At 40.4% G+C, this 13423-nt stretch overlaps 1 long non-coding RNA gene across 1 annotated transcript in view; it reads left to right on the top strand.

The window, feature by feature from the left end:
* The first annotated feature begins 1679 nt into the window (after positions 1-1679).
* LOC104962182 (uncharacterized) overlaps positions 1680-13423 on the top strand; it is a 24134-nt gene continuing 12390 nt past the window's right edge. The window contains exons 1-2 of the long non-coding RNA XR_800180.1: positions 1680-1971; positions 13292-13298. This is a non-coding gene — a long non-coding RNA (uncharacterized lncRNA). The remainder of the gene's footprint in view (positions 1972-13291; positions 13299-13423) is intronic.

Below are 13423 nucleotides of genomic sequence, written 5' to 3'. Positions count from 1 at the left end.
CTACTTGTATATATGAAATCACCAATAGGTTTTAGATAAGGAGAATTTATTGGTAGCTAGGCTTGTTCACATTACTCTTGATCACGCATCACTTCCTCACCCCTCTTCCTCCTCATTTCCCGTCATTTTTGGCGAGACATTAATGAACGGAAAATCACCCTCAGCCGTGATTTACCCCCACTGTCTACGGGGTCTGTGTGAGTGTGTGTGTCTGAGTGTGTGTGATCCTCTCAGAGTGCCAGGACGTGTGTCTGCTTGCCCAGCGAAGCCTAGGGACAGTTAGACACTCAGCTTGTCTGCACATACTCACACACACATTCACACACAATGCTGTTACTATGCAGCTATGAACCATGCTAACCGAGGTTGGGGTCCATCCCTGCCCAAGGGAAGCCCTCTCCTGCTGGGGCCTCAATCCCGCTGACACCCTGTGGTCTGGACTTTATCCACACCATCTGTGAGGTTGTTTTCTAAACGTACCTGTCTGGGGACGCGGCTAAGCAGAGACCAGAAGATTAGATTGGCTGATAAGAGGGTAATAATTATTTATTATCTTGCTAAATGTAATTAGCACTACAGCGGTCCTACACAACAACAGCCTGCAAGAACGCACGTCTCTTTGCAGAAGATTCTCAAATAAACACTGGGACACATTTCTTGTTAGTATGTTATATGTTCAAGTTATGTCATACAGAAGAAAGTGCAGCCACATATTTACTGCTCGGTTCCAAAGTTCATGTCAACAAACAGTTTTTAACAATGCATTTTATTGCAATGAAAATAGTAGTTGACAAACTTGTATTACAACACACAATAACCAGCTAACAACTCAATACAAAACATTTGCGACATACAGTGTGTCACAACATAATGCAACACAGCTAATTAGCAAAACATTGCATTGTTACAGCATGAACAAAACAATAACAACAAGAAAATACACCACCATAACACAGTGGCTGTCGAAAACCACTTTAATCAATTTTTAAGTAATTATTTTTAAATGTAAAACGAATTTCCTTGTTTTTAAATGAATCCTTCCTCACTACATTTCAGATGTGAATACTGTACTTTGTACTCCACTAGACAAAAGCAAGTTACTACTAAGTTACATTTAAAATGTTAGTTTGAACACTGTATGTTTTTGATTGCTGGACATTGACTAGTAAAAGACTATTTATAATGAAGAAAATGTGTTTTACTTGATCTAAATAATGCATTTGAAATATATTCTGTGATCACTCACCTCTGCAAATTGTATTTTTGTTAAATGTCCTTATTGTATGGTAGCCTTTAATAAATAAAATGTGTTGATCATTGGTGCTTATTAAGTCTCTCAAAAATCTATTCCATACTGTAGAGATAAGCCTATCAGTTGTTTTTTTAATCTATTAACATTTTCACTTTTTTTGTTCATAATGTCTTATCCTATCAGCCCAATATGACACAGTGGCTTACATATATTTGTTATTCTTCTAAGATGTTAATATTATAATCGTAGTAGAGTTGTTTTTGTGTTTTTTATGTTCCTGCTTTAGAGTGGGAGCAGCTGGAGGAGCGTCTCCAGTGGCTGCTGTAGGCTGGGCATTCAGATTTTGTCTTAATGCTATTGGCTGGCACTATATCGGGGGGTGGAGTGTATGCTCCACAAAACAGACAAGTTGCGCTTCTGTGAACCACTGAAGAGTTGCCACAGTATTTGATGAACTGCATCACTTGATCTGCCTTCATTGCTACTAAAGGGCTTTCAATCCGTTGTTGTTGTTGTTTTTCGGTGCGCGTATTTACGCATTAAAAACTTCAATAACAGAAGCGTTTTTTTCAATTAGCGCTTATTTAGTTTCACTCAAGCGTCCTTTGGAGAACAGGAGATATGGAGTTGGTGTATCTGATGTGTTTGGCGCTGAGCATCGGTGCTTGGTTCGCTTGTGCAGAGAGGCACAGCGTCTACTGGAACGGCTCGAACCCAAAGTAAGTGCGGATCTGTGATTTTGTGCGCAATTTGGCTATATGTCGTGTGTGCGAGTGATAGTGTATGTGGCTCAAATTGTATGTAGTTCAGTCTCAGTCATTCACTGCTCTGTCTGTGTGATTGTGTGTATTTCCCGATGTTTCAAGTGATCTGATTTATTTGACATGTCATGTGAAGCTTCTATATTGTAGACATTGTGTCATTAAGGCCCGGAGGCTGTTTATACTCTCTAAAGGCTACAACTGGCAAAGCTTTTTGTTGTTTTCATTCAGGTGACAATTAAAGGTGCATGAGACGGTTTAGGTGTGAGGTCTACCTTTTTAACTCGCCTAAAAGGATTATGCTCAGACTGTAGCAGCGGGGTTTAAAAGCAGAAGACTGTGAGCAGGATGCCAAGACAGATGGACAGATTCTCCACTATATTTAACCGCAACACATACACAGACATGTACTCCAATAGTAGAAAATAGCCTGACGAGTATGAACTTGGCCTATGAGGCTGTCTGTAGGGTCTGCACCTGTGTGTGTGTGTGTGTGTGTGTGTGTGTGTGTGTGTGTGTGTGTGTGTGTGTGTGTGTGTGTGTGTGTGTGTGTGTGTGTGTGTGTGTGTGTGTGTGTGTGTCAGAGTGAGAGGCAGATATTGCTGATTACTTTGTTTTGAGGTCAGAAATGTAATGCTATCCTACCACTCAGTGGGATCGATGGAGCTTGACAGACGCGCAATATCGCGGTGCGATTTATTGAGCTTTTAGCGTGGAGCGAGTGATCCCCCCCCCACGCTTCAAATACAGTATTATTTTATAACTGAGCTGAAACAGAAGGACGGTCCCCGGCCGATCCTCTGCTCCCGAGATAGGTCGATTAAAACCCGCCACCGAGACTAAACAAGGGCAAAAGCCATTATGGCCTTTTAGCCTTTGTCTTGATTACATTACTGGCTCAGGCTCTCTAATTGCCCTTTAAGAATGATAATAGACGCGGAGCGAAACAAAAAATAGCCCCTGCTACAAGGAATACAATTGTCTTGATAATTGGATAAGAGGAGTCTAATGGAAAGTCCTGTCGTCAGAGCAGTGCTTGTGTCATGGGTTAGTCCATGTGTGACTCACAGGCTGGGGTTGGACCCACCTGAGTTTTACACCCGAGTCACCACACACAGAGGCAAAGAACTTTGGTTTAGGTGAGACAGAAAGAAAAGGTAGAAGAGAAATGTGAAACCAGAGGCTCTTTGGTCTGGAGAGAGAGGAAACTGGAGCTTCAAGTTTTAGTTCAAATAATAAAGGATAATGAATACAAAAAGAGGGCAGGGATGGAGACCCGGGTGGTCCGCCATCTCTAATCCATCCCTGAACTATTTATGAGAGTTGTATAACGAAAAATCATAAGTCTAATCTCTTTTGTCTAAACATAGACCCTGACACAGACAGATATAAACTTCACATTCAACAATTAAGACTCCCCACAAATGTCTGCTTGTACTCCAGTTGAAACCTTTCACTTTCCCATTCCCTAATGCTCACTCAAAAGGATAATGACATATAAGCCAAAATGAAACTATAATCGGCTGACCCCTACATGCCACTTGTATTATATATGTTATGACATTGTACAGTCTGATCTCCACAACTCCAATCCCTAATTCCCCCCCTTAACCTCCCCCTTAACATTACCTCTCACTTCTGTCTCTTGTCCTCTCTTTTTCCATCATCTCCCTTTATCTTCTGGACTCCTGCTTGCTAGCTAAAAGCCCACTTGCCCCAAATCGTTCCCCAGTGATCAATCAGTCACCTGTTCGAAAGGATCATGTTGATCCATCAGCAGGGCTTAGACGGCACCGGGCCGTGGATAATTGATGCTTGATTCTAATGATTGAGAAGCTGTGATTTGTCTTAGTAGGAGGACAGTGACCAGATGGCAGCATTCTGCCCATTCATGTAGTTGAATATAGAGATGTGAAGTACACTGACAGCAGCTGAGGACTGTGTTTGTGTGTGTAGGGGTGTGTTTGATTTTCACTAACTTGTCAGTACAGTTTCATGTAATCCTATACTTCAAGTCTTAAAGGGATTTAATACGTGTGCATGTTTACAGATTTCCTATAGCTGACAGGTGGAAAGCATGTTTTTCTCAGTCTGGTCCAATCTTGTTTTTAGACTACATGTCTCTGCCTGGGTCGTGTGTGTGTGTGTGTGTGTGTGTGTGTGTGTGTGTGTGTGTGTGTGTGTGTGTGTGTGTGTGTGTGTGTGTGTGTGTGTGTGTGTGTGTGTGTGTGTGTGTGTGTGTGTGTGTGTGTGTGTGTGTGTGTGTGTGTGTGTGTGTGTGTGTGTGACTTGTTGAACTTGTGATGCCCTTTACCAGCCTTTAACGGGAAGTGGTTTTGTTTTTGTTTTGGAGAGTACGTGATTATTAGTGTGTCTCCTAGTGAGTGTGTGCTTGCTCCAACGTCAGAGTGAAATAAGGAGTGGCCGTACCCGTAAGCAGCCTAACCGAGACACGATAAATGTGTGACTCACACTTACACACTCTGGGGGGCAAGAGAGGGAGAACTTGTGTTAATATTAGCTACAGCCAGCATTCCACCCCGCTGTTACTATACTCACCTCAGCTGCGTTTGAGTGTGTGTGTGTGTGTGTGTGTGTGTGTGTGTGTGTGTGTGTGTGTGTGTGTGTGTGTGTGTGTTTTCTCACTGTACCTGTCTCTTCCTCTCCCCATCTTCACTCCTTTTACTCACTTAAACAGCTGGGACTCCTCCCAGAGTGGCCGCTGGCCCTGAGCCCTCAATCTCTTTTTTTCTACTTACTGGTTCAAGTGCATTTAATATCTCCAGTTTTCAGCACAGATGTGGAAGCACAGCCTCCTTTATTACCGTTATCTCTGTGTTATTTGGCGGCTTTCATCCATCTAGAGTGGCCCGGGTTTATTTCCCATGCTCCTTGGTATCCGTGCAAATATCTTTATCAGGAGTTTGGTGTAATGTAATATTCTGTTTATCTCCCTCTGTGTCTGGCTCTGTCTGCTTTGCTGTTATTGAAGCAGCCAGGCCTGCCTCGACACGTAGATTTTGCCTGGAGNACACAATTATGCACACGTGTACCTAACAGCCATGCATGTGTACACACACACACACACACACACACACACACACACACACACACACACACACACACACACTGTGTGTGTGTGTGTGTGTGTGTGTGTGTGTGTGTGTGTGTGTGTGTGTGTGTGTGTGTACACATGCATGGCTGTTAGGTACACGTGTGCATAATTGTGTTCATATGTGCATGTACTGCATGTTCATGTCAGCATTTGAGTAAGAAAGAGAGTGTTTGCTTCCCTCCAGGCAGAAGATTGCTCGGTTATTATGCTGTGCATCTCTTATGACCTTCTTTCATAAAGCCAAAAATAAAATTGATCAGACTGCAGCTGAGGAGGTCTTAAAGTTCATGCAGAATTTGTTCTCTCTTTGAATATAAAGTGAGTCATAAGCTCCTCCTGTACTATCATTTTGAAAAGACAAATTCAAAATGAGCAGCTCTGAGAGAACATCTTAATCTCGCAGCACTACAATACAGAACAATAGCTTTGTCATGTTTATTGCTTATTGGCTACAGTAATAATTTAGCACCTTTGGGCCAAGCGTCTCATTATTGCTTTTACTTGGAGACTCTTGAGTAATTCCTCATATAGAAAAAGCTGCCACACTGCAAAGGCGTGTTGTTTGGTGAAAGACATTAATATATGATGTGATTGGCTTCTCTTTCCTAGAAAATGTTACATTGTTCTAGAAACATCAGTTTATAAATATACCATGGCATTATACATTACAGATTGTAATGTGTGTGCACTCTCTAAGCTAATTTAATATGAATCCAGAATTTCCTCACATTAAAACGTACTAGCTTGCAGTCTTCTTTTACGATACCTTCATATCTTGGCATGTTACTACAGCTGTCATTAGAATAGTTAGATAACATTATTAGGATGGTGTAACCATGTAACCCACAAACAGCTCCAACAGGCCCTAAACTTCACAGAGAACCTTTAAGAGTAATGATCGTTTATTGTAATGCTGCACAACAAGCATCATTCTCAAAGTGTGGAAATACTCCTGCAATGGTTTGGCCTCTGTCCAGTGGCGTGACTATCGACGGTGCAGCCGGTGCAACGCACCGGGGCCCAGAGCCGGCAAGGGACCCATGCAAAAAAAATTAAAATAAAATAAATAAAAATGTTGGGGCCCCAATGGCATTGACCGGTTCACGTAGTCTTCAAAGTAACCAAGCAACCTAAATTAATTTGTAATTTGTCTGTCCAATGACCTTGCTCCCTTTCATGTCATGTGATACCTTGTGTGACGAGCGAACCGTTTAATCGACCTGTACTGTACTGTATAGATGCAGCAAGTTCGGTAGCATTATAAAAAATGTAATATCTTGCATTTATAATGTAGAGCAAACCAAAGCACAAGCGCAGCGCTCAAAAGAGAAAGGACAAGAGAGAACAAGGAGATGTAACAGCTAAACTTGATTTTGGCAGAGCTCAAAAAGAAAACTCGAAAGGGATGAGTTATCGTTATTACAACGTGACTTCACAATTATATAACAACTCTTTTTATTGGGTTCTTTTATTTGGGGTTAAGTACATTGTCAGAATAAGTGAGAAATGAATTTAACTTCTGCTAGACAGCTATCATACTGAATACATATTTACTGTGAATGCATGCAAAAATGTATGGCATATAGCTGTCTAACAGAAGTTAAATTAATTTCTCACTTATTCTGAAAATGTACTTAACCCCAAATAAAAGAACCCAATAAAAAGAGTTGTTAAATAATAGTGAAGTCACGTTGTAATAACAATAACTCATCTCTCCCGGTTTTTTGTGTTCTTTTTCTGCTTTGCCAAACGACAATGTGTGAAGTGTCCTATTAGAGTTGCCGTANCTTTTGGCAAAGCTCAAAAATAAAACGAGACAGAAATGAGTTAGACAGCCATATGCCATACATTTTTGCATACATTCACAGTAAATATTTATTCAGTATGATAGCTGTCTAACAGAAGTTAAATTCATTTCTAACTTATTCTGACAATTTACTTAACCCCAAATAAAAGAGCCCAATAAAAAGAGTTGTTAAATAATAGTGAAGTCACGTTGTAATAACAATAACTAATTTCTCTCTTGTTTTATTTTTGAGCTTTGCCAAAAGCCACTGTGTCAAGTGTCCGACTTGGGTTGCCGTACGGAGTTGTCCAATATGGCGGACCATCTCGCACATGCGCAGTACAGATCGGGCAGGGTGACGGATCGGTTAGTGACAGTGACAATGGCATTAACACCATATCCCATATCATAGCAATCAGAGAGCTTAAACCATAGCTGAGGATCTTGGGCAATCAGTTCAGTGGCTGTGTATCGCAATAATGCTCGAAATGTCCCTTATAGGCCTACGTCTGTTTTCTGATTATTTTTATTTTGAAATTCAGGTTGCGGTCGGATAGTTTAAAAATCAGCTCCTAAGTTCTAACCCTATCTCCTATTCCTTGACCTCTGAGTGAAACGTCACGGGGTTAAGGGATAGTGGATAGGAGAATCCAAAAGGACTNAAGAAACATCAAGAAGGGAGGGGGAGAATCAACTCAGTGAGCAACAGACACCAAGGATGCTGGCTGATGAAGAAGACGAAGTAAGCTAAGTAGCCAATATAAGGCTAAGCAGTACAGATAAATGGGGGCTCACTATTTGGCAAGCAACCGGTCACAGTTACCCTGTTTATCTCATGTCTTATAAAAGCTTATTAATGATTTATAAAGTGTTCACAACCTAATTAATAAATGAATTACAAACTATTCGTAAACCTTTTAAAAGGATAGTCTTATTGTAAAGTGGTACCGAATACACTGTAGAGTGAATGTTCACTCCAATTCACAAAGATGTACTTATCGCTGTGATAGGCATAGCCCCAGACGTTAACCGACTTAAGTTTAATATCCAATAATAGGATTAGATCCTTTATTCCATTGACGGTGAAGAGTAAAGAGAAGAGAGGGTCCCACACACACTGAGACGACCGTAAAATCAATCCTCTGCGACGCCACAGGATTCATTCTTATACTCAATCTCTCCCTTTTCATATCCTCTCCAGTTTAAGTTGAACCAAAAACAGATGTGAAATTGCTGTAACAGATTAGATAATAAATACTGAGACTTCAGAAAGATGATGCCAAGTCCTTTGAAGCTAACAGCCCTTCACCTTAAACCTGTTATAACCAGACTTACTGCGTCTCCCCTTCTTACCTTATCGGACGTGGACACAGTAATGTAATTGATTATAATCCTATAAGAGTAGCAATAGAGACTTAGAGGAGGTAGGTAATCCCGTCCGGTGATGTTCTTCTATTGTTCTTTACGTTCACATCCAAGCTGACCTCCGGCTGTATTACTGTATTACATGACATGCTTACACTGTACTGCTGTCAACCGGAAGAAGGAGGTGTGGATAGGCTTCAAGTGGAGTTTTCACAAAGTGTTGTTTTTCCTTTAAACGTCTCTCTAAATTGGAATCTCAAATGTTACTAAAGCAGTACATGGTAGGCCTTTAGGAATTCTAACAGTGAATAATAATTCAATACCTGAAGTCTTAGGTCAGTGTTACACCCAATCTGTGACTCAATGTTTCTGAACGATGCCAAAATGTCACCAGGTTTGGCCAGTAAGCCTTTACAGATGGGATGGCAGTGATCAAAGCCAAATATGACCACAATATTATCATTCTGCCTGCACGCAACTATCCAATGTTAATTTAGTTTGGAGTTCACGTCTAGTCTTCCAAACATAATCAAGAGACATGTAATCTGCAACATGTCTTACAACGCACCCCATTCATTTTTTTAGGCTGCCGTGTTTATGAATCATTCCACAATGACTAAGTTGTCTTTATTGTCAGCATATTGCCCTTTTGAAAGTCCTATAAAAATCCCCCTCTGGATTTGAACATTTCATTTGAATGAGTAGAGTCCCTGATGAAAAGGCTTTTCCAAAAGAACCTCCCTTTCCTTACAACTGAATTATCCAAAAGACATCCTTCAGATCCCCATGAGCCTCTTTCCTTGCAGGATCAATGGGTGTTTCTGTGTATGTCTAACTGAATCAGGCTATTTCATCCCATTAGTCCATTCTGGTAGAGGACACCATCTGTTAGCTGTTAGGAGCTTGGGAGGAGACCACCGCCCTAACTGAACTTTCGAACATTGCCTGTTTTAACTCTTCCAATAACCTCCAAAATGGGAACTGACCTTCCCTCGGCCCATCACCTGCTGTCATCAGAAAACTGGACGCACAACCTGCATGGCCCACTCAGCTAACGTCCATAAATCACTCAAGTGAAGCAGTTATACCTGTGTTTGGACGAACCGCATGCTGATCAGGTTTTGCAGCCCTGCAATAGGAACATATATGTCATCTACCAAAGATACAACATCCATGTGTGTGTATGTGTGTGTGTGTGTGGGCGTGGGCATCTGGTCTGGTTCAGCTCCTGTACACATAACTAGAGGATTAACTAAACAGCTCACTAATCTAATGAGGACACTTTAGCGAGTCCTGCAGTTTCCAGAGCTAAAGTAGGACATTTAGTTTAGTAACAGATTCAGATTGTTGTGATGTAACTATTAAAGGTAATCCCTTTGTTTTAGATTAACACTAAACTATCCAGATATAACTTTGAGATGTGAGGCTAGGACAAAAATGTCAAGTTTAAAACAAAATCCTTAATATCTACCAATTCTTTGTATCACAAGCCATAAGATTCTACAGATCCACTCATTTAACTTTCACTTTGCCATCATACTTAGATTGTTTTTCTGTGCATTGAGAGATTTAAATGTGTATGATATTAACACTTTTTTTGGTTTAGCTGAAATGGCTAAACTTGACCATCTGGCACAGGGTTGAGCAAGGATTTCAGAAATAAATTAAGTAATGAGTGCAAATTCCCAAAGCTGCAACCACATCCAGCAAGATTTTAACACACCACCAGCAGAACGGAATTACAAAGATAACTTACATTTATTAATTCAACTATTAAATTATATCTTTTATTAATTGCATCACCCTACCATATTGTCAGAATATTGATTCAAAGCATTCATTACTAAGCCAGGGATGTTATTCTGGCAGAGATTCTGGCAGCACATTTTTTACTTCAAGACATTTAATTGAAAAAGCTCAGAATCACTTTTATAAAATGTCTAATATTAAGGATGTTAATCTTTTTTATTAAACTGCACACATTCCCAGAAGAATTTACAAAAAAATACGTTTATACCTTTGGCCCACATCTGATCACTCTCGTCTTTGCGCTGCAGTAGTTTTGCCACATCCACACAACTCACAGTATGTAAACTTACAAAAAAAACAACAGGATTGATTAGATTGAAAAAGCCATGTTGTAAGAAGAAATGAAAATGTTCTGTATGACCTCAAGTAATACTTGTACTGTAATACATAACACATATAGAAAGATGTTTTTGTTCATGTATATTTGCCTTTGTTTGGTAATTTGATATCTGAGGACATAACTGCCACCCACTTGTGTCACTTAGGAGACCCCGGTTTTGGAGATCACCATGGTGACCAGTCTTTGCCAAGAGGTGCACACACCAATAAGTACACATCTCCTGTTTGACTAGAGTGCATATCAATTATTAATGGCCTCTGCTCACTAAATGAATTCCCAGTCTTGTATTAGACAATCTTTTAAATGATCAAACATGAGCTGCCCTTCTGAGTGACTCCTCTTGTCTTATCATTATCAACATTTGCACAATGTGATCTTGGTACTTCTTTACAGGAAATGTGAACCTACAAAAATCTGCAAAAAAGAAAATACTTAAATAAATCTAACGCATGTAAAAGCTTCAAAAGTCTATGAGTGGCTGAGCGTGGGTGGATGTGCCATTGTTATACTGGAAGTTGTATTACATTTACATCTACAGGTGCTTTTCTAGTGGCACATTAGCATTATGCAACAAATTCTGCTCAACAGGGGATGCAACAAAAGATGCAGAGTTAATGGTTAAAGACATGAAGGAGTCTTTGATTTAGTGTGTGTGTGTACGTGTGAGTTTTTGGTTTGTGTGTTTACGTGGAGAAGGGAACAGAGACGGCCCCACAAGTGCCAGACTGAGCGTTCTTGATAAGTAAGCGACTGTGCGATTATGCAATGATCGTGACCATGCCAATGATAGACAATGAAAGAACATAGAGACAGAACAGGAGGCATAGAGGACAGTGTGACTGGTTTGGATGGATTCATGAGAAAAGAAAAAGAAACACCACTGAGAGAAAAAATATGCATTGCATTGCAAGATAAAGTTGAGTTATTTGGTATGTGTTTGCAGTTTGTTGGACGGAAACTTTTATGGTGTTCAAGTTGGGCTTTATGCTACTAGTAAGCATGCAGTACACTATATTTGGAGGGGGTCAGCCAATGTGTGCATGCATTTAGAGAATGCTTAGGTATCCATGACACACATACATGCACTTTGGCCTTGCACCTGTAACATTGTAACCTTAGCAGACTGTGTGTGTTTATGTGTGTGTGAGTGTGCCTCAGGACCTAAACTTGGTTAACAGAAGACTATTAACTCCTTGCCTTCTCTAACTTGTTTATCCTTTGGGCCTATAGACAAGGACGATAATTCACTGATAAATTGATAGGTGTAGCTATAACATTTTCCTAAATAAACTACATTGCATGGATGCAAAGATTTGCTTCCATTCAGCCCGACAGACATTGGTGAAGCTGGACACTGACGTTGGGCTCGCAGTTGGAATTCCAGGTCATCCTGGAGTACTTAGATGAGATCGAGGTCAAGACTTTGTACAGGCCAGCCAAGGTCTTACACACCATTTCTTTATGCCTTCTCATTGTTTGCAGATGCATTTTCATGCTAAATGCCTTCCCCAAAATCTTGCCACAAAGTCGGAAACAAGTCTCAGACCCCGTTTACACGAGCACGATACGGGTTGTATCCGCATAGTTTCTCTTGCGTATAGCCCTTTCGTTTACACGAGGCCGTAAACAAAACGATAGAAAAGGACCGCGCAAACGATAACGGGTCCCAAGGTGGATAGATCTGCAAACGGAACGCTCTGGGGGTTCAAACGGCTCCGTGTGTACGCCCTATACGATCATTTTCTGATTACGATGAAATAGCCCCGCCTCCCTCTCCCCACGTCTCTCTCTCCCCGCCTCTCCTGCTCAGAGATCAGCTGCTGGGCTGNGACTACCCTCATAAAGGATTCATAAAGGGTTTATAATTAGGTTATGAATTAGGTTGTAAACACTTTATTAATCATTAAGAACCATTTATAAACCAGTTCTAACAAGAACTGGTTTATAAATGGTTCTTAATGATTAATAAAGTGTTTACAACCTAATTCATAACCTAATTATAAACCCTTTATGAATCCTTTATGAGGGTAGTCTTATTGTAAAGTGGTACTGTGTATTCTGGTATAAAAACACTATGGAGTTTATCAGTGCATTGGCCTGAATCAGTCAAATAAATATGTCAGATTTGGAAGTGATTGCTCCACACAAGAAACTATTTAATGCTCTTATCAACAACACATCAGATGTATTGTCTTGATACTTGTGAGTTGCAAGTGTCAACAAAATGCTCTAACTCTGTTCACTGTTTGTCATCATGTTATCTTTCTAAGGATTTACACAATTTCATTTAATGTATGTTAGATCTGTTATTGTATTTTGTGAAGGTATGTTTCCACTCTTTCATATTTGCAATGAGGCATTCTGTCTCTCTTGTATCCAGAGAAATTATCATTCTTCACGGCAACACATATTACTGTTTAATGTTACTCTACCTGACTAAAGTCAAAATCATTGGGAGCCACAGTTGCATTAAGCATTCATGTGATTCACTGTGCAACACTGAGAGGGATTTCAATAAAATGCCAACTTTTGAAATGGATTTCTACTGAACGCCTGCTCGTCGCACTGTGTATTTTAGGGGCTTTAAATATTGGTGGTAATAAAAATGAAGCTTGCTGGATGATATGAATGCTCAATTAATCAGTGAACCATGACGGCTTGAAAAAGCTCTCACGTCAAGCTCTCTCAAGGTTGTCATTCTGCAAGGTGTGTATGTTTGCTGATAAGCGAGTCCACAGAAAACCGCCTTGGCAATTGCATATTTAGCAGAGACATTTGAAGTGGATTTTCTTTTATAACTAAACAGAGAAAAGAAGTGTCGCTTTGCATGTGCAAGACACACTTTGATGTGTGGTTGTTTAAGCTTCATGGTCAGCGCAGAAGTTGAGTATATTCTCAGTAAAAATCTTAATTGCAGTCAGCACACTGTGGTCAGCACACTGTGGTTCAGGTTGTGCTCATGTGCTCACTCTCTCTCTCTCTCTCTCTCTCTCTC

This window comes from Notothenia coriiceps, unplaced genomic scaffold (genome assembly GCF_000735185.1).
Source record: "Notothenia coriiceps isolate Sejong01 unplaced genomic scaffold, NC01 NC01_scaffold00034470, whole genome shotgun sequence".
NCBI lineage: Eukaryota > Metazoa > Chordata > Actinopteri > Perciformes > Nototheniidae > Notothenia > Notothenia coriiceps.
The sequence above is the reverse complement of the archived record's forward strand: the minus strand, read 5'-3'. Positions and strand labels throughout refer to the sequence as shown.